The following is a 26,455-nucleotide window of genomic DNA, read 5'->3' as shown; positions in this document are numbered from 1 at the left end:
TTTCCTGTGTCATCAAAAACTTTTTTAGAAACAGGGTCTTCCTTTTACCTACCTGATTGATTTAGGCTGCTGGCTGGGTGGCTATGGGCCCCTGTTGAGGGTTCCTCTTTCTGGGCTCTGTATTTTGTTGATATGGGAAGGAGTGAGCATTTGTAGCAGGATAGGGAGAGCCCTTTCCTTCAGGCTTTACTACCTTTTGGGACCAAAGTAGAGATCACGCTGACCGGATTCTGCTGCCATTTTTCAGTATTCTGAGTCAAGTTGTTCCTGCTTCTGCAGTACGCAGACAGAAAGGAAGCTATATAAGTAGATCCAATGAGCGGCCGTGCAGTGGACGCCCACAGCAGGCATGCCAAAGGAAAGTCTTTCCATGCCCATCTGCTCTGTCTCTATCCAGCACTAGCTGGGCTGCCGATTCTTGACCAGAACGGAATTTTCAGTCCAAGGTTACCTGCTCCTGAGAAGCGTTACTGACTATAGGTAAGAGTAGAATTTGCCTGGACAATTTGACGGGAGCCCTTACTCATGGACATCATTTAGGGGTCACCATGGGTCGCAAGTGCAGCCCTTAGCTTTCCCCTTGCTACCCCTAGCACAGCCTTTGCGACAATTGACCTCAGAGGTGGCAAGATCAGTGCCTGAAACACAGGAGTAGTTTGCTATAATGCATGTCATTTGGAGCTCCATTTTCATGGTTTTCAGTCAAATGTTTGTTACACTAATAGGAAATAATGCTATTCACTATTAGTGTAATACAAAATGAAGTATAATTAGCAGGAATATGACCCTACCTGATAGCTAATGTAAGAAAAATGCTTTTAAATGCATGTTGTATGCTTGCTTGTACGTGAGTGTGATAATCTTAGAATATGTAAATGTGTGTTTATGTTTAAGCATGTGTGTAACTCAAAGTAAAGGTCAAATAGTGTGTGATGTCACTTCCACTACCCCTGGAATTTTGGTGAATTGACACCCATCCCCTTATTCCAGGTTCTTCCACCTCCGTTAAAGCTGTCGAGGTGGAGGGCCCGCTCAATTTATCCCTAAGAATTTTGCAGGGACGATCCCGGGGTTCTCTCTATCCTGTCTCTGCTGATGTGGATGTGATTTATGATGGGGTGAGTTCCTCCGCCAATGGCCCCTCCCCTCCATGCTGTTGCTTTAAGGCAGGAAGTAAAAATAATCCACAGAACACATGGGATGTGCCATGTTTAGTGTTGGCTCAATTTTCCCAATCATGTATCTTTGACCAGAACCATCAAAGAACTGACAAAAATAAAACCTTTTTGGAATGACTGAATCACTTCCAATTGGCTGGTTTGACCCTCTTAAAGGTAGCCAATTACTGCAGTTTATCCCAACATCGCAAAAATAGGCACCTTCCCCCTTTACTGCTGCAGACATCGGCAATGGTCGGCCAGTGTTGACGCCCTTGCCACTTTGGTAAGGAATTGTCTGATCCGGGGTCAATGGTCGGCCACTGTTGACAGCCTTGCCACTTTGGTAAGGAATTGTCTGATCCGGGGTATGTGGACACTGGGGGGCATATATACTAAGAAGTGATGGTGTGCGGCGTTAGCCTTCCTGGCTTAATGCCGCACTTAACCACTTCTGAAACACAGGGCTGCACCATATTTACAACAATATGGTGCAGCCTGCGTTTCCCCCTAAGCAAATTTAGCAGCCTAGTGCCAACGCAGAGCACCCTTGCACCATAGTGCAAGGGTGTCTGTGTTGTGGGAAGTATGTTTATGTGGAGGAAGATATCCCTTCCTCCACGTAAACAATCTTTAAATGGAGTTTTGTAACTTCTATGTGTGCTGCTTAATGCAGCACACAGAAATTGCAAAACATCATTTTTTGTAAAAATTAATATTTATGTGCAGGAAGGGACACTATCCTGCACATAAACAATCAATGGTGTATTGCTGTTTCCATGTGTGCTGCACAATACAACACACATGGAAACATCAAAAACAAGGAGAAATTAAACATTTCTCCTCTTTCGCCAGGTTAAGACTAGGTTTTCCCTGATCTTAATTTTGGCACTTCATCCTATTTACGCAACCCTAATAAATAGGGGGCAGGGTCAAAATCAATGCGTGTTGCGGTGGAACGCCCACTGCAACACCTATTGCCCTCCCCTTTCATGCTAAGCTATATGCCTTGTAAACAAAGTGAAGCAACTATCACCACCACACGTCCTGAAAAGTGACATTGTGGTGGCTATAGGGGCTTGAAAATATGCCCCTCAGATCTTTGGGTGATGGAATTTCGCACAGTTTTATTGCTTGCGTAAAATTCCTTCAATTGCAGTGCAGGCCTAACTCCATAAATCTAATCTCAAAGCGCATTGCCAGTACAATAATAGCAAAACCGACAAACACTTAAAGTTGCAAAGTTATGTCACTACAAAAACAATTCCACATTTAAAAAAACAGCAGTCAAAATATTCTTTGGTCATTTTTTTATCACACGGACCAAGAGAAAGATTCAAGTAACAAGCAAACGTTCCACCTTTGTTTACCTGCAACAAAAATCAGTGGTACCACAGATGCCACGAATCTTTAATAGATGTAAAGACTTTTGCTGCCTACTCAATTTAATAAATTATTGATTCAATTGTAGGATAGTACATCGAATTATGTCCCAGGTAGAAGAACAAAAGCTTGCAAATTGCAGCACAGAGTTCCATAGGGACTTCCACAGACCTTATTTTTCTATTTAGGTAGTTGTAGCAGGTATTTTAGTTGGACGTAGTGAAGGACATTTGTGCTACTCTTGCATACCAAGGTTGTTGATCCAGTTTATACACATATTTTACTCCCAGGGCATGTTGTCGTTGAAAGTGTTTGTGATTTTAATCACATGCTGTTAATGCGATTCATAATCCCTCTTATGACATGCATATTCCTATGTGCTCTTTCATCGCATGTGAAATTGTATATGATCTTTTATTGCTTACCTGATACTTTATCAGTAAACAATCCATTAACGTCTACAGCACTTGCTTTTACTTTATGTACACATTCTCTTCATATTATGGAGATTTTTAAAATGTACTTGTAATACCATAACGTAGCAGAATAGGCTTTTCACTCTCTGTGTGCTGTGGGATCTTAGACAGGAGCAGAGAAACCTTTTGATTAGCATAAAATTAAAGTCGGTGCCTTGAGGGTCTGCTCTGATATGTTCTGTGCATTACATTTCAAAGTTAAAGCAACGCAGACTCACAGGTTTTGACTTTCCATGCTTAGGAAGGTGTTTTTTGCCAATACCTTTGACCAGTGGTTCTTAACCTTTTTGCTTCTACGAACCCCCACTTAGGGCCTAATTTTGAGTCTGGCGATCTACAGACTGCCAGACTCTTGGGAGTGCAGCGATGGCAGTCTTCCGACAGCCCTATTTCAAATAGTACAGTCGGACTCCTCTTGCACCGCAGCAGTTGCCAGGGAACCACCGTTACCTGACAGTGTTGCGGCTGTCAGGAGGCCTCGGTCCCGCTAAGCATATTTCTCCTCCATGAAAACCGTGGTGGAGAGGAAACAAAGGGGGATGTACAGGCCCCCCCCTTTGTGCTTCTGTGCCATGGTATGCATGGCCCGCTGTGTGCATGCGCCCCAGTTCCTGCAAGGCATGGACTTTTCAGTCCCTGCCATGCAGGAACTGTTTTGGCCCTCCCATTGCGTTGCCCATTTTCAGTGCACCAAGGTGGGAATGTAAAAAAAAAGCCCAGCAGACACGAGAATCACTTGTAATCTGGCAGGCAGCACGACCATAGGTTTGGCAGTGCGGGGCCGACCCGGCACCGCAACACCAAACTTTTAATCAGGCCCTCTATCATTACTGGAATTAGGGGATGTTGTATAATATTACAACAATAATGAAACCGTGATAGTTTGAATAAGGAGTTTATTTATAAGATTAACTCCAAAAGGAAAAGAACCCACAAAGTAATAAGATACTCACGATACGAGGCTGTCTGGTACGATGTCAAGGTAGAAAGGACCCGACAGCAACATACTAAAAGAGAGAATACAGAATGTAGAATGCAGAATACAAGCAAATTAAAGGGATACAACATCTCCCTTCGCTAAACAAAATAAAACAAGAAAATCAATATAAATAATAATCATTAAATCTGGTCGAAATAACCACATTTCTTTTTCCAGTAACTGAACTAGTATCTGGATTTGAGGATCTGTCCATTTGAACATCATTGCAATCATTAATGCAATTATTGCAAACATTTTGTTGATTACAATTAGTTATGTTATGTTGCAAAGAAGAATAATCATTTGAATCAATTTGTTCATTGCAATTAGAATTGTCTGGTTGCCAAGAAGGTAAAGTATTTGAATCACATTGAGTTTGATTAGATACATATTTATCAAAACACCAGAATGGATTGCTCAAACTTTCTTTGTCATGCATTTTTTTTTACAAAAATGTCTTTCTGATGAGGTTCAATTTTAATAATAGCACTCTTGTTCCACCAGCCACGGTTCTTTAACATTACTGAAGAATGTGTGACACTTACAATTTGTTGTGGAGGAGTATACTGAGATTCCCCTTTGCTAGTTTTTCTAGGTTTTTTAACAATGACCCGATCTCCAGTTGCATATTCTTTCTTTTCCTTAATAGGTATTTTATTGCAAAGTTTGTATTTTTTTCTCCAAATGTTCACGTACACACTCATCCACTGAAATGTGAGAAATCTTTTCAACAATCTTGGACAAAGAACCTAACTTGTTATTGAAAACAGGATTTAACACAGTTTTAGCATCTCTAACTTTCAATAAAAAAAAAGGAGAGAAACCAGTAATAGAATGTGGAGTATTGAGATAGCTCCAAAGTTTCTCTTTTATGTGTTTTCTGACATCTAATCCAGAAGATAAAGCTGTTTGAATTCCTTCCTTGAAAAATGTATTTGATCTCTCCACTAAGCCATTGGCAGCCGGAAAATACAGTGGTGTTTTCTCATGCTTAATATCGTATTGTTTGAGAAAATCTACCATTTTCTTTTAAACAAAATGTGTGCCATTATCAGAGACTAGTTTTTTGGAAATCCTTCAAGATAAAAACATTTTTCCAAAAAATCAATGACAACATCAGCTGTGGGAAAAGAAACAAAATCATAAAAGATCCATTTGGAATAATAATCTGTTAGAACAATAGGATATCTCATGTCACTACTCAAAATATTAAATGGTCCAGAAAATCTTTTGCTAATTTTTCCCAAGGTTGATCTTGCAAAATATTAGTGGAGGTAGAAGTTTTAATGTTTTTCCATTGCTTATCATTCAGGACACTTATTAATGAATTGTTCTACAAATGAATCCATATCTGGCCACCAATAACATTTTCGAAGTAATTTTTTAGTGCCTGACATACCTGGATTACCAATATGTGCCTTTTTTACTAAGGTATCAAAACGCTTCAATGGTGGAACAAAAAGACCATTTCTAGTAATTATATTGTTTTCTATACTCAATTCAGAAGAAACTTGTTGAAAAGTAACCAAACACTTTTCTAAATTTCGTAATGGTGGCCAACCGTTGATAACATATCTGATGACCTTTTGAAGTACATCATCAGTTTTATATCCCTCAATCCAATCTTCTTCAGAAATTACACCCATAGAATATTCAGAAGCATCAATGGCAGAAACAACAACACATTCGTCATCATCATATTCTGATACATCTGAAATGTTTTTTACAGGTAATCGAGATAAGCAATCTGCTCTAAAGTTAGCTCCACCAGATATGTGCTTTATATCAAAATTCTATTCCAGCAACCTCGATATGAGCCTTACTAATCTAGATGATGCCCCACCAGTACCATTTACAGTAGAGGTTTGTGGTCAGTTAATAAATCAAAGTAATTACCCCACAAATAGTTTTTGAACTTTTCAACAGCCCAAGTGCAAGCCAATGCTTCTCTCTCGATAGTACTGTAACTAGACTCAGCCTTGCTTAAAGTATGTTAAATAAATGCAATGGTATTTTCTTTTCCTTTATGAGTTTGAGTGAGTACACCTCCAAGCCCTACTGAACTTGCATCTACAGTAACAGTGCATTTTTAGACCACATGTAAAAAGTTGTAAGGCAGGTTGTAAGGCAGGAGCATTTTTGATAATGTCCTTGATGTTATTAAAAGCATCTTCATGTTCGATTTTCCAATCAAACTTTACATTCTTGCGAGTCAAACATCTAAGAGGCTCAACACAAAATGCAAATCCATGCACAAAACGTGCATAGTATTCACTAAGTCCTAAAAAAGACTTAAGAGAATCTTTATCCACAGGTGCTGGAGCATTAGTAATAGAATCAGTTAAATTTTTCTTAATACCCTCTTTGGTGATAGAGTGTCCTAAATACTCAAATTCATTTACCAAAAAACGACATTTATCTTTTAATATTGTCATACCTTTGTCATGCAAAATCTCAAGAACTTTTCCAAGAACATTATTATGTTCTTCAACATCATTATCAAAAACGAGTATATCATCTTGGAATGCTTGTCTCCAAACAATGAGTCCATTAGCTTCTGAAAAACACTAGCTGCAGAAGCTAGTCCAAATGGAAGCCTCATATATTTGAAGGCACCAAAAGGAGTAACAAATGTAGTCAAATCTTGAGACTTTTCAGATAGAGAGACCTGATGGTAAGCTGATTTTAAGTCAATAAGCGAAAAATGAGTAGCTTGTCCAATTGCCATTAACATTTCTTGAATAAGGGGTAAAGGGTGGCAATCCACCAAAATATTCTTATTCAAGGAGCGTAAATCAGCACACAAACGGAAATTTTCTTTTTTTTTAGCCAAAACAACAGCCGAAACCCACTCCGAAGAGTCAGTAGGCTTGATGATTTTGTCTCTACAAAGTCTGTCCAAAAGTTCCTTCAATTCCTTTCTAACACCGAGTGGAACACTTCTCACTTTATGTTTAATAGGTAGTGCCCCCTTTTTTAATTTAATGTCATGTACAACTCCTTTTACACAGCCTATCTTACCTTCAAAAACATATTTGTAATTATCAAAACATCATGGGCTTAGTGGGTGTAGTGGGGCTATGCGAAGTGGACAAAAAACGACGGCCGCCCGTGCATGCGCATTTCTCGGGAGAAATGCGCATGCGCGGGCGGCCGCGCATGTGCATTAGCATCCAAGACGCACGGGCCGGTGGCGCAATGACGAGCGGGAGCCCCGGGGACGCGGCAGGACAAGGTAAGTGGTTTTATAATTCTTTTATATATTAATGTAAGCATTTAGGGAGGGCGGGAGGGAGGCGGGTGGCGGGCAACTTCGCTACGCCCACGAAGTGAGTGTAGTGTTGCCTGCTTCGCCTACTTTGCAAAGGGCGAAGTAGGCAACACTACGCCCACTTTGTGGGCGTAGCGAAGTTGCCCGCCCAGGGTTAATCAACATCTTTATTTCGGCTACATTTGCCATAAAAGATAAAACACAACAGTTATACAGATAAAACAATTAGTTACATCCTGGACAATTAATCAGAGATTTTTAAAAACAGTAACATGATTCCTTAATACATATCATCATACAGGGAGCTGTAATTAGTCCATAGGAACAAACAAATTGTTAAAAAGATAATTACATGTTGATAATGTTTAAAATTATACAATTATTCTGCAACCCTGGATAGTAAACGTCTTCTCTTCTGCCAGAAGGTTTCCAGGTATTTGGCTACCGCAAACACTATCATGCCAGAGAGGTCTGTTTTGAGAACCCTATATGCCTGCAGGCAGTGATTAAAGGCCAGAGTTTTGCAGGCCGGAACTATCCACTGCCTTCTAGCCTGCCCATAAGTTCGACAGAAAAACAGTATGTGCAACTCAGTTTCCTGGTCATAATTACACCCGGAGCAGTGACTCAGGGAGGGCTCAGTCCACTTGCTAGTGAAGGCTTGGATTGGTAAACTTCCGTATCTCCACCTTAGGCACAGTTTCCTAGTATTAGTTGGAAATATAACATCTAGGATTCCCTCCAGCTTATAAGTATCCTTGGTCTTTAGGAAGGAGTCGGTCAGGGTACCAGACTGTGTGCCCTGTCTCTGTGCCACAATTTTGCTTTCATAGTACAGTGAAAGTAACTGCTTCCGAGAAACTGTGGAGCAAGCAGTCGCAGGATCAAACCACAGGTTGGCTAGTCCCAAACGCAAAAACTTGTTTTTTATGTGCTGAAACCAGGGGATATTCCCTGCAATCGAGTAGTTCACAATTTCCTGCAGCCCAGACCTGTAATTTACCAGCTCTGGTGTGGTCCAAACTCTACGCCAGAAGATTAGGGGCCTAACTCCCAAGTCTTCATCAAGTGGCCTTAATCCCAAATCAAGCCTCATCGGCAAAAGGGGGGTACTAGGGGGGAGAGATAAAAGCTGCCTGATAAATTTGTTCTCCGTTACCACCAACTCACGTTTACACATATGGCCCCAGAGTTCACAACCATACATGACCGCTCCCCTGGCCTGCACTCTATATATCTCTAGCGGGGGACCGATTGCCTTAATGGTAGATTTGTTTTTATTTATAAGGGTAATAACTCCTCCCGCCAGTTGGGCCAGTTTAAGTTGTGATTTTGTTTGCTGATGTCCCCAAGACATATGCTCATTTAGAGTCACCCCTAGGTATTCAAAGGTTCGGACCCTGTCCAGCCTATTTCCACCGATGCATGGGTTAGGGCGTGTTTATGATGGGGGATTAAAGATCATATATTTGGTCTTGAGAGCATTAATCTCAAGGCCATGGTTTCCACAGAATACCTCGAAACCCTTGAGGACTCGTTGGATCCCCATAGGTGACTTAGACAGAAGCAGGGTGTCGTCTGCGAACATAATCGCTGACACCCTGCTTCTGGCAAGTCTGGGGGCATCGCCATCCTCTACCCCATTTAGATGGGCGATTACCCCGTGGACATAGAGGCAAAACAGGGTCGGTGCCAGCACACAACCCTGTCTTACCCCCCTGTCAACGGGGAATCTATGAGATAGAGAACCATCCCGGCCACATCTAACCTGCGCGTAGTTATCTGTGTGTAGGCGGACAATCATATTTAGAAGGTGTTGTGGTACCCCCATATTGGATAGGACAGACCATAGTTTTCTACGGGGTACAAGATCAAATGCCGCCCGTAGATCTACGAAAACGGCATAGAGGCTGCCACCCTCCAATTTTAGCGTTTTCCAATATAGGAGGGCCAAGCGAAAAATATGATCTATAGTAGAGACTTTCTTCCACAACCCTGCTTGATAAGAGCTCAGGACTGGGTGATCAAGCATCCACTCTAATAGGCGGTCCAGTATGAGCCTTGCGAAGACCTTTTGTGGGACGTCTATGAGGCTAATAGGCCTGTAGTTGGCTGGGAGCAGAGGAGAGCCCTTCTTGAAGACGGGTACAATCTCTGCCCCCAGCCAAGTACTAGGAACCTCCATCCCACCCAAAATTGAGTTAAAAAGGACCTGTAGGTATGGGGCCCAGACAGTTGGTTCATGCTTGAACAAGTCTCCCGGGAGCCTGTCCAAGCCCGGAGCTTTCTCCGCTCTCAATTTATCAATTGCGGCACCAACCTCCGCCACGGTGAATTCTTCCTGGGCCAATTCACTGGATTACCTATGTCTTCTGCCTGATCTGTGCTAGCCTGCGAGTATAGGGTGCGGAAGTGAGCCTCCCGGACACTAAAAGCAATGTTAGCTTCTACTGCTGGTGTTGGGTCCACAGAGCCATTTTTAACGATCTGCCAGAATTTCCGGGCATCTCTAAGGTTAAGGGCACCCACCATTTCAGACCAGTTTTCGTTGTCCCACTCAGTCTTGGCAATCTGGATTTGGTGTTTGTATTCTGTCCTTTTTGCCCTGATCAACACAGTGCCACCCCTTTGCTTCATAGCCTCAAGTAGTTCGGCTTTAGCCTTCCTACAGGCTGTGTTGTACCATGAGGCTTTTATCGATTTGCTGACCTTTTTCGTTACTCGCGGGTTCAATACCTCTACTATTGCACTGGTGAGCTCCGAATGAAGATCCCCAAGTGAATTGTGTTTCTCCACAGACGGGCATAATAAAATAAGCTCTTCTACTCTTTGCAGGACCGGTAGTATTGTGGCATAGAGCCGGGAAATAGATGCTGGGTTCCCCATAACTTTAGCCCATCTTATTCTGCGTCTATCACTAGATAGGATCGCTCTATGGTCCGGGGAGGTATTAGGCATCTGGTTCTCAGCGATAATACCGGGCACCTGGAATTTCAGGATCAGTGCATTTTAATCGCTTTCGCCACGTGGGGTTACCTGAAAACTCCTTACCATAGCCCAGTCATGAATCTCCACAAAGATGTAGTCTATGCGTGACTCAAACCCCAGTTTATGAAAGGTGGGTTTCGGGGGAATGTCCCCACTGACCCGCCTATTGCAGGCCCTTATAGAGTTATTGAGAGTCAGGGCCATGATTTGGGTAGAAAGCGGAGTCCAGGACTTCACTGTTGGGCCCCCAACAGGTGGTATATCCCATTTATCATCCTCCTCCAGTGTGGTGCCCTCCAGGAAGGCTGGCAGTGGCTCGAATTGACAATTGAAGTCACCCCCTACCAGATATGGGGTGCCTTGGGGGATGGTACCAAGGAAGAGGGATAGATCCTCAATTGTTCCTGAGACATTAGTCACGCCCGTTGGTCTTGAATATACATTGACTAATACTAATTTAGCCGCATTTGGCCATTCCAATGCCACACTTTGGATATCCGCGGAGTTTGTCTCCAGTATCCTTACAGAACATCCCAAGTGTGAACCCACCCAAATGAGTAATCCGCCAGACGGGCGTCCCTTCCCACCCCATTTTGCCTGGATAGAAAATGAGGCAAAACCAATGCTCTGGTGGTCCTCCCTGGCCCAGGTTTCCTGGAATAGGCACACATCTTGGGAGTCAATAAATGACCCCCATTCTGGCAGGTCAAGTTTATTCGATATTCCTGCCAGATTCCAGGAAACAATTGACAGGGAACCTTGCTCTACATTTGCTCTTATTTTGTAGTTCATAGCCCCGTTTACAGCCTGAGATGGTAGTGCCTGAGTTGTAGTTGGGCTGCTGGGTCCAGTTAGGTGTTTCATATCCTCACTGTTACTGTCAGAGGGACAGTCCGTTGGACCTATTTGGCTGTTGTCTTCATTAGTCTCGCCATCTGCTTTGGGGAGTCAATCTACACCCTCCAAATCTGTTAGGGGATCAAACCTATTATAAACTGGAAAAGGGTGCACTAACCTGTGAGATGGATTTGCTCCCCGAAATCCTCTCTGTCGAAAAATGGGATAAGAATTATGGCGTCCATTATTCATAGCCCCTGGGTAAAAGTACTCAAGGCCCAGGGATAGGATGTCGCCCTCTCGGCCAAATCTAGGTTCTCTCCGGATGTGGTCTATAACCCAAGTATCCCTAAAGTTCACTAGGATGCAATCCCCTTCAAGATCTTTGGGGTTGTTTCCCACCCAATGCACCCTTCTAACACCCAAAATCTCTGTATTTAAAGATGGAGGGAGGGTCCTATTCCTGTCTAGCCAAAAAACCACCTGTTCTTCAGTTCCCTGAACGATTCTGAATTTCCTGCCCCCAGGGATCGTACCCCCACTAAGACTATTGTATAAGGTGGTGCCTCTGGGGGAAGGTTTAAGCTGGGGAGCTCAGGGAAGATAGATTTATACTCGAACTATCTGAAACATCCCCAACATCCACCAGCCTGATTTCGTCCCCTGGAGTATTTGCGGGCGCAGGAGAAACCGTCGTGCCTATACGACCTAGGGAAGACCGTTTCCCCGTTATTAAATCCAAGGAGAGGTGCTTTTCTGCGTAGGCAATCTCCTTTTCCAGTATGGTGGAGGCTATCTTGAAGAAGTGATCCTGGGTGCCTGTAACCACCCCGCCAGAAGTGGGGATTACAACATGGCGATTTTTCCCAGACCTCAGAGACATAATAATTATAACAACAGCCAACCCACACTTTTAGGTAGCAATCACAATTGTACCTGTGGTCCTCCGGAATCTTTCATACACTTAATTTATCTACAGTTAACAGTCAAAATGCCAAGTGTAAGAGGGGGGCCCAGCTCAGCCTTGATCGACCTTGGACGGCCTTAGACGGCCCGCCCTTTGCCCGGGCTTAGCCCGGCGGACGCCCACGCGCGTCCCGCGTGCGCGGATAAGGGAGGGGCTAAATAGCGGGAGGTGGGGGCGGGAAGAGGACCAGCTGCGGCAGATGACCAGCCGCACTGCACGCGGGTCCTCGCAGTCCGGCTGGTGGCCTCGGGGTCAGTTAGTCCCACAGTTGCGCTGTTCAGGTGTGCCCCCTTGAGTCCTTTTTCGAGCGGCTCCCGCGGAGCGGGGGCCGCGAGGAGTGGGGTCTTTGAAGGCAGAGAAGATCCTTTAGCAAAACGGGAGTCTGTGAGCCCAGTGGAGTATCAGCAACACCAAGTAAGCACTGCCCCGGAGAGTGTTTTTACCAGGCAGGATGCGGGGGCGGGAAGAGGACCAGCTTCGGCAGATGACCAGCCGCACTGCACGCTGGTCCTCGCAGTCCCGCCGGTGGCCTCGGGGTCAGTTAGTCCCACAGTTGCGCTGTTCAGGTGCGCCCCCTCGAGTCCTTTTTCGAGTGGCTCCCGCGGAGCAGGGGCCGTGAGGAGTGGGGTCTTTGAAGGCAGAGAAGATCCTTTAGCAAAACGGGAGTCCGTGAGCCCAGTCGAGTATCAGCAACACCAAGTAAGCACTGCCCCGGAGAGTGTTTTTACCAGGCAGGAGGCGGGGGCGGGAAGAGGACCAGCTGCGGCAGATGACCAGCCGCACTGCACGCTGGTCCTCGCAGTTCCGCCGGTGGCCTCGGGGTCAGTTAGTCCCACAGTTGCGCTGTTCATTTGCGCCCCCTCGAGTCCTTTTTCGAGCGGATCCCGCAGAGCGGGGGCCACGAGGAGTGGGGTCTTTGAAGGCAGAGAAGATCCTTTAGCAAAACAGGAGTCCATGAGCCCAGTGGAGTATCAGCAACACCAAGTAAGCACTGCCCCGGAGAGTGTTTTTACCAGCCAGGAGGCGGGGGCGGGAAGAGGACCAGCTGCGGCAGATGACCAGCCGCACTGCACGCTGGTCCTTGAAGTCCCGCCGGTGGCCTCGGGGTCAGTTAGTCCCACAGTTGCGCTGTTCAGGTGCACCCCCTTGAGTCCTTTTTCGAGCGACCAGCTGCGGCAGATGACCAGCCGCACTGCACGCTGGTCCTCGCAGTCCCGCCGGTGGCCCTGGGGTCAGTTAGTCCCACAGTTGTGCTGTTCAGGTGCGCCCCCTCGAGTCCTTTTTCGAGCGGCTCCCGCGGAGCGGGGGCGGCGAGGAGTGGGGTCTTTGAAGGCAGAGAAGATCCTTTAGCAAAACAGGAGTCCGTGAGCCCAGTGGAGTATCAGCAACACCAAGTAAGCACTGCCCCGGAGAGTGTTTTTACCAGGCAGGAGGCGGGGGCGGGAAGAGGACCAGCTGCGGCAGATGACCAGCCGCACTGCACGCTGGTCCTTGCAGTCCCGCCGGTGGCCTCGGGGTCAGTTAGTCCCACAGTTGCGCTGTTCAGGTGCACCCCCTCGAGTCCTTTATCGAGCGACCAGCTGCGGCAGATGACCAGCCGCACTGCACGCTGGTCCTCGCAGTCCCGCCGGTGGCCCCGGGGTCAGTTAGTCCCACAGTTGTGCTGTTCAGGTGCGCCCCCTCGAGTCCTTTTTCGAGCGGCTCCCGCGGAGCGGGGGCCGCGAGGAGTGGGGTCTTTGAAGGCAGAGAAGATCCTTTAGCAAAACGGGAGTCCGTGAGCCCAGTGGAGTATCAGCAACACCAAGCAAGCACTGCCCCGGAGAGTGTTTTTACCAGGCAGGAGGCGGGGGCGGGAAGAGGACCAGCTGCGGCAGATGACCAGCCTCACTGCATGCTGGTCCTTGCAGTCCCGCCGGTGGCCTCGGGGTCAGTTAGTCCCACAGTTGCGCTGTTCATTTGCGCCCCCTCGAGTCCTTTTTCGAGCGTTTCCCGCAGAGCGGGGGCCACGAGGAGTGGGGTCTTTGAAGGCAGAGAAGATCCTTTAGCAAAACAGGAGTCCATGAGCCCAGTGGAGTATCAGCAACACCAAGTAAGCACTGCCCCGGAGAGTGTTTTTACCAGGCAGGAGGCGGGGGCGGGAAGAGGACCAGCTGCGGCAGATGACCAGCCGCATGACCAGCCGCACTGCACGCTGGTCCTTGAAGTCCCGCCGGTGGCCTCGGGGTCAGTTAGTCCCACAGTTGCGCTGTTCAGGTGCACCCCCTTGAGTCCTTTTTCGAGCGACCAGCTGCGGCAGATGACCAGCCGCACTGCACGCTGGTCCTCGCAGTCCCGCCGGTGGCCCTGGGGTCAGTTAGTCCCACAGTTGTGCTGTTCAGGTGCGCCCCCTCGAGTCCTTTTTCGAGCGGCTCCCGCGGAGCGGGGGCCGCGAGGAGTGGGGTCTTTGAAGGCAGAGAAGATCCTTTAGCAAAACAGGAGTCCGTGAGCCCAGTGGAGTATCAGCAACACCAAGTAAGCACTGCCCCGGAGAGTGTTTTTACCAGGCAGGAGGCGGGGGCGGGAAGAGGACCAGCTGCGGCAGATGACCAGCCGCACTGCACGCTGGTCCTTGCACTCCCGCCGGTGGCCTCGGGGTCAGTTAGTCCCACAGTTGCGCTGTTCAGGTGCACCCCCTCGAGTCCTTTATCGAGCGACCAGCTGCGGCAGATGACCAGCCGCACTGCACGCTGGTCCTCGCAGTCCCGCCGGTGGCCCCGGGGTCAGTTAGTCCCACAGTTGTGCTGTTCAGGTGCGCCCCCTCGAGTCCTTTTTCGAGCGGCTCCCGCGGAGCGGGGGCCGCGAGGAGTGGGGTCTTTGAAGGCAGAGAAGATCCTTTACCAAAACGGGAGTCCGTGAGCCCAGTGGAGTATCAGCAACACCAAGCAAGCACTGCCCCGGAGAGTGTTTTTACCAGGCAGGAGGCGGGGGCGGGAAGAGGACCAGCTGCGGCAGATGACCAGCCTCACTGCACGCTGGTCCTTGCAGTCCCGCCGGTGGCCTCGGGGTCAGTTAGTCCCACAGTTGTGCTGTTCAGGTGCGCCCCCTCGAGTCCTTTTTCGAGCGGCTCCCGTGGAGCGGGGGCCGCGAGGAGTGGGGTCTTTGAAGGCAGAGAAGATCCTTTAGCAAAACAGGAGTCCGTGAGCCCAGTGGAGTATCAGCAACACCAAGTAAGCACTGCCCCGGAGAGTGTTTTTACCAGGCAGGAGGCGGGGGCGGGAAGAGGACCAGCTGCGGCAGATGACCAGCCGCACTGCACGCTGGTCCTTGCAGTCCCGCCGGTGGCCTCGGGGTCAGTTAGTCCCACAGTTGCGCTGTTCAGGTGCACCCCCTCGAGTCCTTTATCGAGCGACCAGCTGCGGCAGATGACCAGCCGCACTGCACGCTGGTCCTCGCAGTCCCGCCGGTGGCCCCGGGGTCAGTTAGTCCCACAGTTGTGCTGTTCAGGTGCGCCCCCTCGAGTCCTTTTTCGAGCGGCTCCCGCGGAGCGGGGGCCGCGAGGAGTGGGGTCTTTGAAGGCAGAGAAGATCCTTTAGCAAAACGGGAGTCCGTGAGCCCAGTGGAGTATCAGCAACACCAAGCAAGCACTGCCCCGGAGAGTGTTTTTACCAGGCAGGAGGCGGGGGCGGGAAGAGGACCAGCTGCGGCAGATGACCAGCCTCACTGCACGCTGGTCCTTGCAGTCCCGCCGGTGGCCTCGGGGTCAGTTAGTCCCACAGTTGCGCAATTCAGGTGCGCCCCCTCGAGTCCTTTTTTGAGCGACTCCCGCGTAGCGGGGGCCGTGAGGAGTGGGGTCTTTGAAGGTAGAGAAGATCCTTTAGCAAAACGGGAGTCCGTGAGCCCAGTGGAGTATCAGCAACACCAAGTAAGCACTGCCCCGGATAGTGTTTTTTTTACCAGGCAGGAGGCGGGGGCGGGAAGAGGACCAGCTGTGGCAGATGACCAGCCGCACTGCACGCTGGTCCTCGCAGTCCCGCCGGTGGCCTCGGGGTCAGTTAGTCCCACAGTTGCCCTGTTCAGGTGCGCCCCCTCGAGTCCTTTTTCGAGTGGCTCCCGCAGAGCGGGGGCCGCGAGGAGTGGGGTCTTTGAAGGCAGAGAAGATCCTTTAGCAAAACGGGAGTCCGTGAGCCCAGTGGAGTATCAGCAACACCAAGTAAGCACTGCCCCGGAGAGTGTTTTTACCAGGCAGGAGGCGGGGGCGGGAAGAGGACCAGCTGCGGCAGATGACCAGCCTCACTGCACGCTGGTCCTCGCAGTCCGGCCGGTGGCCTCGGGGTCAGTTAGTCCCACAGTTGCGCTATTCAGGTGCACCCCCTTGAGTCCTTTTTTGAGCGACTCCCGCGGAGCGGGGGCCGTGAGGAGTGGGGTCTTTGAAGGCAGAGAAGATCCTTTAGCAAAACGGGAGTCCGTGAGCCCAGTGGAGTATCAGCAACACCAAGTAAGCACTGCCCCGGAGAGTGTTTTTACCAGGCAGGAGGCGGGGGCAGGAAGAGGACCAGCTGCGGCAGATGACCAGCCGCACTGCACGCTGGTCCTCGCAGTCCCGCCGGTGGCCTCAGGGTCAGTTAGTCCCACAGTTGCGCTGTTCAGGTGCGCCCCTTCGAGTCCTTTTTCGAGCGGCTCCCGCGGAGCAGGAGCCGCAAGAAGTGGGGTCTTTGAAGGCAGAGAAGATCCTTTAGCAAAACGGGAGTCCGTGAGCCCAGTGGAGTATCAGCAACATCCAATTGAGATGAATTAATGTTATTAGTACACACATCAATTGTTGAAATTGACATATCCCCACAAAATATTGGGTTATCACTTCCATGTTTAAGCATGATTCCCATCTTACCTAGATCACACCATCCAATGATATCACGCCCTTTCTTTTGCTACATATACTTTAGTAGTTATGGATCTACCCAAAAGATTCACTGTTTCATCAAAATAACCTACCATATCTATGTCCTGTCCGACAAACGCTTTAGGATTAACATCTGTAATAAAAAGTTCATTAGGAAAAGAATTCTTATGATAAGTAACATCAGATAGTATAGTTATTGGCGATCCTGGATCAGCCATAACCTCTAAATTTATATTTCCAATGCTGGCTTGACCTAAAGGTGATGACTTTAGAAGAAACTGATGATCTTTCAATGCTTATTGCAATGTCTATAACTTCAGTTAAAGTAGGATTCCTACAAGCTAATAGACGTTCTTGTACTTTTTTTGAGAAGCAATGAAAAAACAAGCTGATCATGTAGATATATATCCAGCATTTCTCAGAATTCACATTTAGAAGCTAATATACGTAAATTAGAAACATAATCCTCAATACTTTCATCAGCTAACTGTTTCCTTTTGTTAAAGCTGTGTCTTTCAACCATAATATTTGGTTGTTCAATTAATATTTTTTCCAGCCTTTTTTTTCTTCTGTGAAAACATCCCGTGGTATATATTGACCAGGAGGAGGTTCACTCTCTGAAATATTATCAAAAATTTCTCTTCCAGCATCTCCCAACAGACCATAAAGAACAGCTTTCTTTCTTTCATTGGAATAAGATTTTCCATCTATGGCAATAATATAACTTTCAAAAGATTTAAACCATTGTTGCCACTTTACTGGTGGTTTTCCTGGATTTTGTAAAAATGGGTTGATTTGATATGGCTGAATCTGATAAGCCGTAGCAATTTGAATTAAAATAAGCAGAAAATATTTAGATGAATGGAAGAAAAGAAAGTTCTCACCTTTAAATGTCTTCCTTCTTTTTATATACTTCTTAGATAATTAATAATAAAATAAATAATAATTGACTTGAAAATCTGAAGAAAAAAATTAGTTTAAAGTTCAAGATCTTGTTAAAACGAAGTTTTACAATTGTAATGCGTGCTTCGTATTGGTTGCTATGGAGTTACTAAGGAAGAACAAAAAGGCTTCAAAATGGCTGCCACGTAGGGTCATGTTGCGTGACCTAGTGTAATGACGCTACGGTGATGATGCACATTCCTGCTTCATACGCTGCTGACATTCTTTGCACGCAAAGCTTTGGAATACATGCAGTCGCGCAGAGCTTTGGAATACATGCAGCAATTCAAACGTCGCGATGATTTAACGGAGAACAAACGGTCTTCAGAAACATCCAAAATGGTAAAGTAATCTTGCCATAAGTGTCTCGACGGTTGAAGTAATCTGTTTTAACTTGAATACCAATATTTTCTCCTTTCAAATAAATGAAAAAAGTATTCTCCAGTGGGTTTTCCAAATCAAACTCCACATTTTCAATAGTTCTATTTCCCAAGCCAATCGTCGCCAAAATAATGTTGTATAACATTACAACATTAATGAAACCATGAAAGTTTGAATAAGGAGTTTATTTATAAGATTAACTCCAAATTGAAAAGAACCCACAAAGTAATAAGATACTCCGAATACGATGCTGTCTGGTCCGATGTCCAAGGTAGAATGGACCCGAGAGCAACGTACTAAAAGAGAGAATACAGAATGTAGAATGCAGAATACAAGCAAATTAAAAGGGATACAACAGGGGACCGTCACTGAATCATTATTGGAATTCAGGGACCCTCACTGACCCATTACTGGAAACCGGTGACTCCAGTTTAAGACATTTCGATTGTTTGAACCTCAAAACAGTACACAATAATATAGAAACAAACATTCATCAAATACACAGCTGTTTAAATATTCCATGTAATTCACAAATATGAGAACAATCTATATATGTTTATTTCTATGTAGGTTTGAGGCAATTGCACTGCTCCCACCAATATATCTGAGGGCAACAATTTACATTTTAGTCCCCAATTGCAAATTTGCTTACATTTAAAAATGTTCATCTTTATATTTTGCTTAATTTACAAACACGTTACTGATATGTTAATATTATTTCATTTTCTAAGCAGTTACAGACCCCCTGAGTTGGCGTAGTGGACAACAGGGGTCCCAGGACCACAGGTTAGGAACCACTGCTTTAGACAGTGTAATAGAAGAGTGTTGCTTATGGGCATCAAGCTGTCATTATCACATGTTGTGTGTCGTTCAGGTATGGTTAGCTCTATTTCGTTCACTGGTGCATATATATGTTTTAGGCCACCTGTATAGTTAAATTACGTATCTCGGTTTTCACCAAGTTGGATATGAAGCTGGGAGTTGTTTTAGCACATATTTCATAATGCATTTATTACTGTGTGATGTGCTGTGCTAACTGCTGCATATAACTCTTGAAGAAAAATGTTGAAAGTGGCAATCCCTGGGGGCGTTTGTCACCATAGATGGGCTGAATCTTTCCTTGACTCTTCGCCTTCGCCCTCGCCCTCCAGTCTGTCATACCCCACAGGTCCTTCTGCTGAAACTTTTGCAAGAGTCAGAGATGCAGAAAGGTGTAGAGATTCAAGGACTGACCCAGGGTGGGCAATACCACAAAAGTCCACAGCAGTGAGAGAAAATGTAAGAAGACATTTCACAATACTGTACATTTTTCTCAGAAAGATACATGTCTAGTATTCAATAGGGCAATAGGATCAACATCTATATTACAATCATGATGCTTTTATTTTTCAATTTGTGCTACGTATTTGTGAAATTGAAACAACCTGCTCTGAGAAAGCACAAAATATCAGCAAAGAAAAGGACCCTATAATACTATCTCCTTGTGATTATTCTCTATTCTGAGGATAAACGTCATAATCACAGGTTTTCGGTGTGCGGCACCCGCCAGAATTAGAGATTCCGGTCTTACGATATCCTGCCCCAATACCCAACATGCTCATAAAGAGGGCATAAGTGTCTAGGAGAAATGAGAAAGGCCTCTATTGGCAACATAATAGTGCAAGAAATATAAAATGCATAGAAAATAAGATTTATAAAAAAAAAATATTAAATAAATAAATAAATAAAATATTAAACATATTGTTTCCTTCTGTTAATACTCAGAGTATTTGATAGCATAAAAATTAAATCCTAAATACATCATTTTGTCACTTTCAATGCATTGAACATTAGTCATCCCCATTATGCTTCTTCCCTAACGTGATGTAAGTACCAATATTTGTAAAACATGGGCCTTATACTCAAAATAGGCTGATGGAACTACAATTGTTGAATTGTGCTGTTATCAGCCCCTCCCATTGTGGTATGAGGAATGTTCAAGGACCTTGCACCACAAATGTATATTTCCCAATAAATTGCCAATCATCCTAGTCACTGTTTGAGGGGGGTGAACCCCTACCAAAGCATCATCCACAAATTCTATCAGGGTGAAACACACACAAAACCCAAGTTAATCTGTGCTTAACCATCTGGTAGCTTGGCACAAAAGCAGTCAGGCTTAATTTAGAGCAATGTGTAAAGTGTGTATGCAGCATTTCAAACAGCAGTAGAGTGAAAACACAACATCTGAAAAATTCCAGAGCAATTTTAAAAAATAGAGCAAAATCTAATAAATAATTTCAGACCAAAAACAACAAAAATCCAATCCGTAGTATCAGAGATGTGCAATTTTTAAAGATTTAAGTGAAAATAGCACCAAAAAGCATATTTTGCCAACTGCGATTATCTGGTCGTGCCAGACCAGGAAAAAGTCACAAGTTAAGGCCAACTGTGATGGAGCGCGGGATGGCTAGAGGGACCCAGTTGGGCCTGCTGATCAAAATACATTAAATCCTGGTTACAGAGTGCTGTGGAATCCCATGTTGAGAATGTGTCTTGCAGTGGTGGTACTTAGGAGCTGCGAGGTTGCGATGTGAGGTCTTGTGTCATCATCGAGGATACTGTCAATGAGGGGCTTGCGATGCGCAGTCCTCCATCGAAGATGTGTTGCACACCGGCTGGTTCCAAAGAAGCTGCGGATTCCTGCATCATCGTTGAGGATGCCATCAACGAGGAGCTTGTGAAGCTAAGGCCTTCATTGATGATGTGCCATGGAGAGGTGCTTTCTAGGAAGCTGCAGACAGTGTGCAAAATCCTGTGCCAGGGAAGGGTCATGCAGTGGTCCAATGCAGAGCTTGATGAGGAATTATGTTGCACTGCAGCTTTGATGCCAGTTTTTGGGAAGCAATGCATCAGTTTTGCTGGGACCACAGTTGGACTGGAAGAGCACCTTCAAGCCCACTTCCAAGGGACCAGGATTGAGGTGGCACCACTTGGGAGGGCAGGACGCAAAGCTGGTAGAGTCCAGATGCTGGGTTTAGGATGGAGGAAGCCTGTTCTGTTCCTGAGGCCTCTGATCAGGAGATCAGCCAACTTGCCCTTGGAGTCAATCTAGCAATCCTGGGATCAAAAAGCATTTCAGTACTTCTCACTCAGGCAGGAGAGTAGAAGGGCAGCACAGCAGGGCAGCAGAGTGGCAGTCCTTCTTGCAGCAAAGCAGCACAGTAGTCTTTCTGCTGAAATTCCCACCAGCCCAGATGTATCCTGCAGAGTTGGGGTCTGAGGTCCAATATTTATCCTGGTGGCCATTTTGAAGTAGGAGAGATTTCTAGAAGCTTCCACCCGCCTGAGGTGTCAGGCATCCCCTTCATCCTTGCCCTTGCCCCAGCTTGTCTGGGCACGCAAAGGTCTAGTGATAAACCCTTTTGAGAGTGCACAGAGAGGGCCTTTGTGATGTTTAAGTGTGGTAGAGATCAGCTCCGCCCCCTCAATAAGTCAAAGTGGCCCATCCTGCCAGCACCTATTTTCCCTTTGTCTCAATCTCTGGAAGCAATATGCAAAGACCAACTCCCAGCTACGCCTAGTCATATGACACAGGGACAGGGTGCAGGAAACCAAAAGGCTGGGACAAGAAAATGCCAACTTTCTAAAAGCTGCATTTTCAGAATTGTGACTTAAAATCTGACTTTTCCAATTAATGGGGCTTTTAAGTACAATTCTCTAGTCACCAAATTCGACCTGTCCACCTGCTCCCAATTGAAAATTACTACTTATTAAATGAAATAAAGAAACCCAATGTCAATCTATGGAACAGGTAAGACTTGCAGTGGTGAAAAACAAATGTAGAGGTTTTTTCATACCAGGACCTGTAAAACGTGATAGTACAGGCACAACCTTTTAGATACACTGAACCCTGCCTTCTGGGCACATCTGGGCACACCCTTTCTACTTAGGGTGAAAAAAGCAAAAGGAACAGATGATGGATGGAATGCTGAACCATCCATCATCTGTTCTTTTTGCATTTGTCGCCCTAAGTGGGAAGGATATGCCCAGACGTTGGTCCTGGCATACACTATGCTACCACGTTCAAGCTAGCCTGGCTGATGAGTGGTGATACCCCAAAATCGGTTCCATAATGCTTGCTTCAGGTCCAGACAGGACCTGGCCTGGCAGTTTGGACTGGACTATTTACATGGGGAGCATGGTAAAAACTGATTTGCACATGGCTGGGTCTAAATTGGAATGGCACGGAGAGCAAACAAATAGATTTTACCCAGATCTGTGACTGGGGGTGAATGTTTGTTCTGCATTCCGTCCATCCTTTGTTCTTTTTGTATAGGGGAGAGAGTACAAGCACTTTAGCACTGGCTAACAGTGGTAAAGTGCACAGGGTCCTACAGCCCTATAAAGCAGGTCTAGAAAACAGGAGGGTGAAGGAGAAAAGTTTGGGATGACCCTGCAGAAAATGCCAGTTCAAACAGTTCTGATGTCTGCACCCAGCACAAGCAGAGTGCACGATTTCAAGTTTGGCAGTTTAAACTTTGTGGATGCTTTCTGCATGCCCTGGGCAGACAGTAATCCTTCCACACATTCTGGCTGCAAACAAGGGTGACAAAGCATTGGTAAATACATTTGAAAATTACAAGGGAAGGGGACTGCCCTTTGACTCCACTTTTCTTTTGTAATTCACAGAAGGTCTGAATGTGAGATTTGCAAGTTACACATTGTATGAATCACACAGCACATTTATGCAAGATTTCTGTTTTGCATTTGCAAAGTCAGCAGCAGTGATTTTGTGAAGGAAAAGCCTGTTTAGGTTCCACATCTGAGTTTGTAAAGTGGGGAACATATTTATCTAGGTTTTGCGTCAACCTTTCACCACACAAGGGTGACACAAAACCTATGTGAAATTTATCAAGCCACAGAAGATTACCTTGTGTGGCCCTGGATGGCTTGATAAATCTAGAATAACGAATAATGGGTTACTCTGCGGCAGAGAGGCATTCCATGGGTGGAGTGTGGATGTTCTCATGCATCCACCTATTGATTTTAGCACATTCCCAAATTTAGCGTTAATGGTAGACCTGGGAATGCATCAATATGCTGCTCCTCCTCAGGTCAGGAGTAACAAACAGAAATATTTTTATTTTTCCTCATTTTTTTCCTCTCACTATGTGTGCTGCAGCACACACAGAAAGAGGAAAAGGCCTCCAAGGATTGTTTTTCTGCAGGAAGGTGTACCTTCCTGCAGAAAAACAGTCCAGCCTACAAAGCAGGCACCCTTGCAACATGACGCAAGGGTACCTGTGTTGGCGTTAAGCAGTCTAGAGGACAGGAATGTGCTGTATAATGTTAAATATGGTGCATTCCTAATTACTGCACATTCTTGCCCTTTCGCACAGTAAGGTGCTGGCTTGCACTGCGCTAAAGGTTGATATCTATGCCCAGGGTGCTTTATGTATATCTCTTATTCAAAATACTGGAAGAATTGTAGATATTTCCAAAGTTGTGAATCTTATGTTTACATAAAGAAAGGTTTGGAGATTAGGTGAAGTACAAGAAGTAAGAATGTAAAAATACATAAAGAAACAGACTTTCGGCTAGAAAGCGCAAAATAACATTGGATCAATACCAAGCTAGACAGACTCAGGCGAAGATACTGTTGAAAATGAAAATTAAAAGTATAGTTCATTGCCCCGAAAATCGTAATACCAAAAGGCAGGAGATAAATGAGCGAAAGGCTACGAATTTGTAATATTCAACGTCAAAATATGGGTTAGAAAAGCAGCCTCTCTAACTTTCGCTGAATAGAACTGAAAGACAAGTTGAGGAGCAGTTGTGACATCTGAGCGAAAATTTGCGTTAGCAAAACCAGAATTATGGAGCGACATTATGCAATGTTTAAGCTATTGGCGCTGTGAATTCCATGTGTTTTATTTTGGAGGGTAGTGGGTGTATGTGTTGTGGAGTGGAAATTATGAGGGTTGGAATGGAATTGTTAAATGTGGAGTTGTGTGTGTTTGAATTGTGTTGTATGGAGTGGATTTGTTTAGTGGAATTATGTGGCATAGTGTGCAGTAAAATTATTTGGATAGTAATTATGTGGTATTGAGGGCACTGGAATTATGTAGAAAATATGTGTTAGAGTGTAATTATATGGTATGGGATTTTTTTGGTGTGGAGTGGGATGTTCTGGAGTTTAATTATGGTGTTGCATGTGCTTGTGTTAGAGCTACTGGTGTTGTAAATGACAATGCCTTTTACCCATGTGTTATGGAATGTATTTATGTGGTGTGTAGCATAATTATGTGGTTTGGAATTTTTAGTTGTGGAATTGTGTGTAGTGAAATTGCCTGGTGTGACGTGGATTTGTGTATGTTGCATGGTGTGTAGTGGAATTACATGGAATGACCTAGGCTAAAACAGCATGTATTGAAGAACACATGCACACAAAAGCACATTTACACCGGATACAACTCCACTACCATAACCCTAGCACACGGATTCTCACTTTATTAGTGTGTGCATACCAGAACCATGCAGCAACCCTTAGTCCAGACAGCACTGAGTACTGCTGCAAAACATAATTTTGGCAGGTTGTCTGCCATCTAACTATTTTGAACAGCAGTCCATCCATAAACTTCAAAGCGCGTATTTAATTAAGGTGAAAGATTATTTTTTATTAAGATGTATGAGGGCAACAAATAAAGAAATACTTACAAGGTATGTCCCGGTTTACAAATCCCAAGCATGTCTTTTGACGCAGATTTTTTTTTTAGCTCAAATGAGGAAGCCAGGCACTTACGAAATTGTCTTAAGAGCATTACAGCACACCAATCTTTATTTTTGTCTGTAATTACCTCTACTTATTTTTGCGGGGAAACTCGCAGATTATTCCTGCTAAATCTAAAAGAAGACCACAGCAATCGAGCAAGAGTGGAGACTTGGGTTTCCTTCATTTACAGGTAGGTTACCTCATATTGAGGGGGGACATTTTTGAATAGCAAGTAAAAAAAGGAAAATGCAGGGGCAGAGACTCAAGAAAGTTTAAGGACACAATCAGATATGGAAAACAAGACTAGTAATTCATTATTTTAATGGAAAGTTAAAGATGTGTGGCTGCATATTTGAAAATTTAACCTCTACCTAACCCCTAGAAAACAACAAAAAAATTACTTACAAATAAATCATAAAGAACACCTGTGTTAAAGCAACAACGTATTAGAGCATTTCCCTACGGCAATATCCACCGTAACAAATCATTGCAGCTGGTAACATACTTGGGCTAAAATAAAAAGCAGTAGGTCTCTCTTGTGTGAAGTAAAACACACTGTCCACAAGCTAATGCCATGCATAGCCCCAAAGGTATACCACTGCTGGCTGTTCCACCTAGGAAGAGGCAGAGGATGGGCGGTCAGACTTGACTGAAAAAAAATACCAATTTAAAAATAATAAACTGAGGAAAGCATTCAGTGGGAGTTGCCTCGGGTGTGTCTTGTATGTACAGTGACAGATCAACAGGCAAACAACGAGAGTGCATGTGACTAACGTGGGAGCGACATCACCTGCCCTACTCCCAGCGGGGATATTTATTGTTGCTGCTGTAGTTAGTGCAACGGTACTCTTGCTGATGGAGGCCTGGTGGGTGGAAAGAAGCAGAGGCTACAGAGAGGAATATGAGATGTTATTTCGCACGCTATTACTTCACATGCTATTACTACGCGGTTATTACTTAGCAATAACCGTTACTACGCACGTTTTTACTTCGTATACCATTACATTGAAAGTGTTAATGTATGCGAAGTAAAAACTTGCCTAGTAATAAAAATGGTATGCGGAATAACATGTCATATATATTTTTTTAAAGTGTAAAACACAACACTATAGAAAATACACTACCCTACACATCTAAGACCCTAAACCACTAAACACTACACTACCCTACACTACTGAAACACTACTACACTACCCTAAACCCTAAATCACTACCCCCTGCACTAACATACACATTCCCCTACTCCGCTCCCTACACTCATTCACTACCCATCACAACCCTCGACACTACACTAAACCCTAAAACAGTCAACTACACTACACTAACACTACAACACTACCCTAAACCCTAAAACACTACCCCCAGCACGACCCGGCCCCTAGCCCCAGTCCTGTCCCTACTCCCAAACACTACCCTGCACAACCCCTGACACTACCCTAAA

General features: G+C 45.4%; 1 long non-coding RNA gene across 1 annotated transcript in view; it reads right to left on the bottom strand.

Annotated features, from left to right (window-relative positions):
• LOC144783431 (uncharacterized) overlaps window positions 1–26,455 on the bottom strand; it is a 431,028-nt gene that overhangs the window by 383,808 nt on the left and 20,765 nt on the right. The window contains exon 2 of the long non-coding RNA XR_013601437.1: window positions 3,970–4,023. This is a non-coding gene — a long non-coding RNA (uncharacterized LOC144783431). The remainder of the gene's footprint in view (window positions 1–3,969; window positions 4,024–26,455) is intronic.

Source organism: Lissotriton helveticus, chromosome 9 (assembly GCF_964261635.1).
Source record: "Lissotriton helveticus chromosome 9, aLisHel1.1, whole genome shotgun sequence".
NCBI lineage: Eukaryota > Metazoa > Chordata > Amphibia > Caudata > Salamandridae > Lissotriton > Lissotriton helveticus.
The sequence above is the reverse complement of the archived record's forward strand: the minus strand, read 5'-3'. Positions and strand labels throughout refer to the sequence as shown.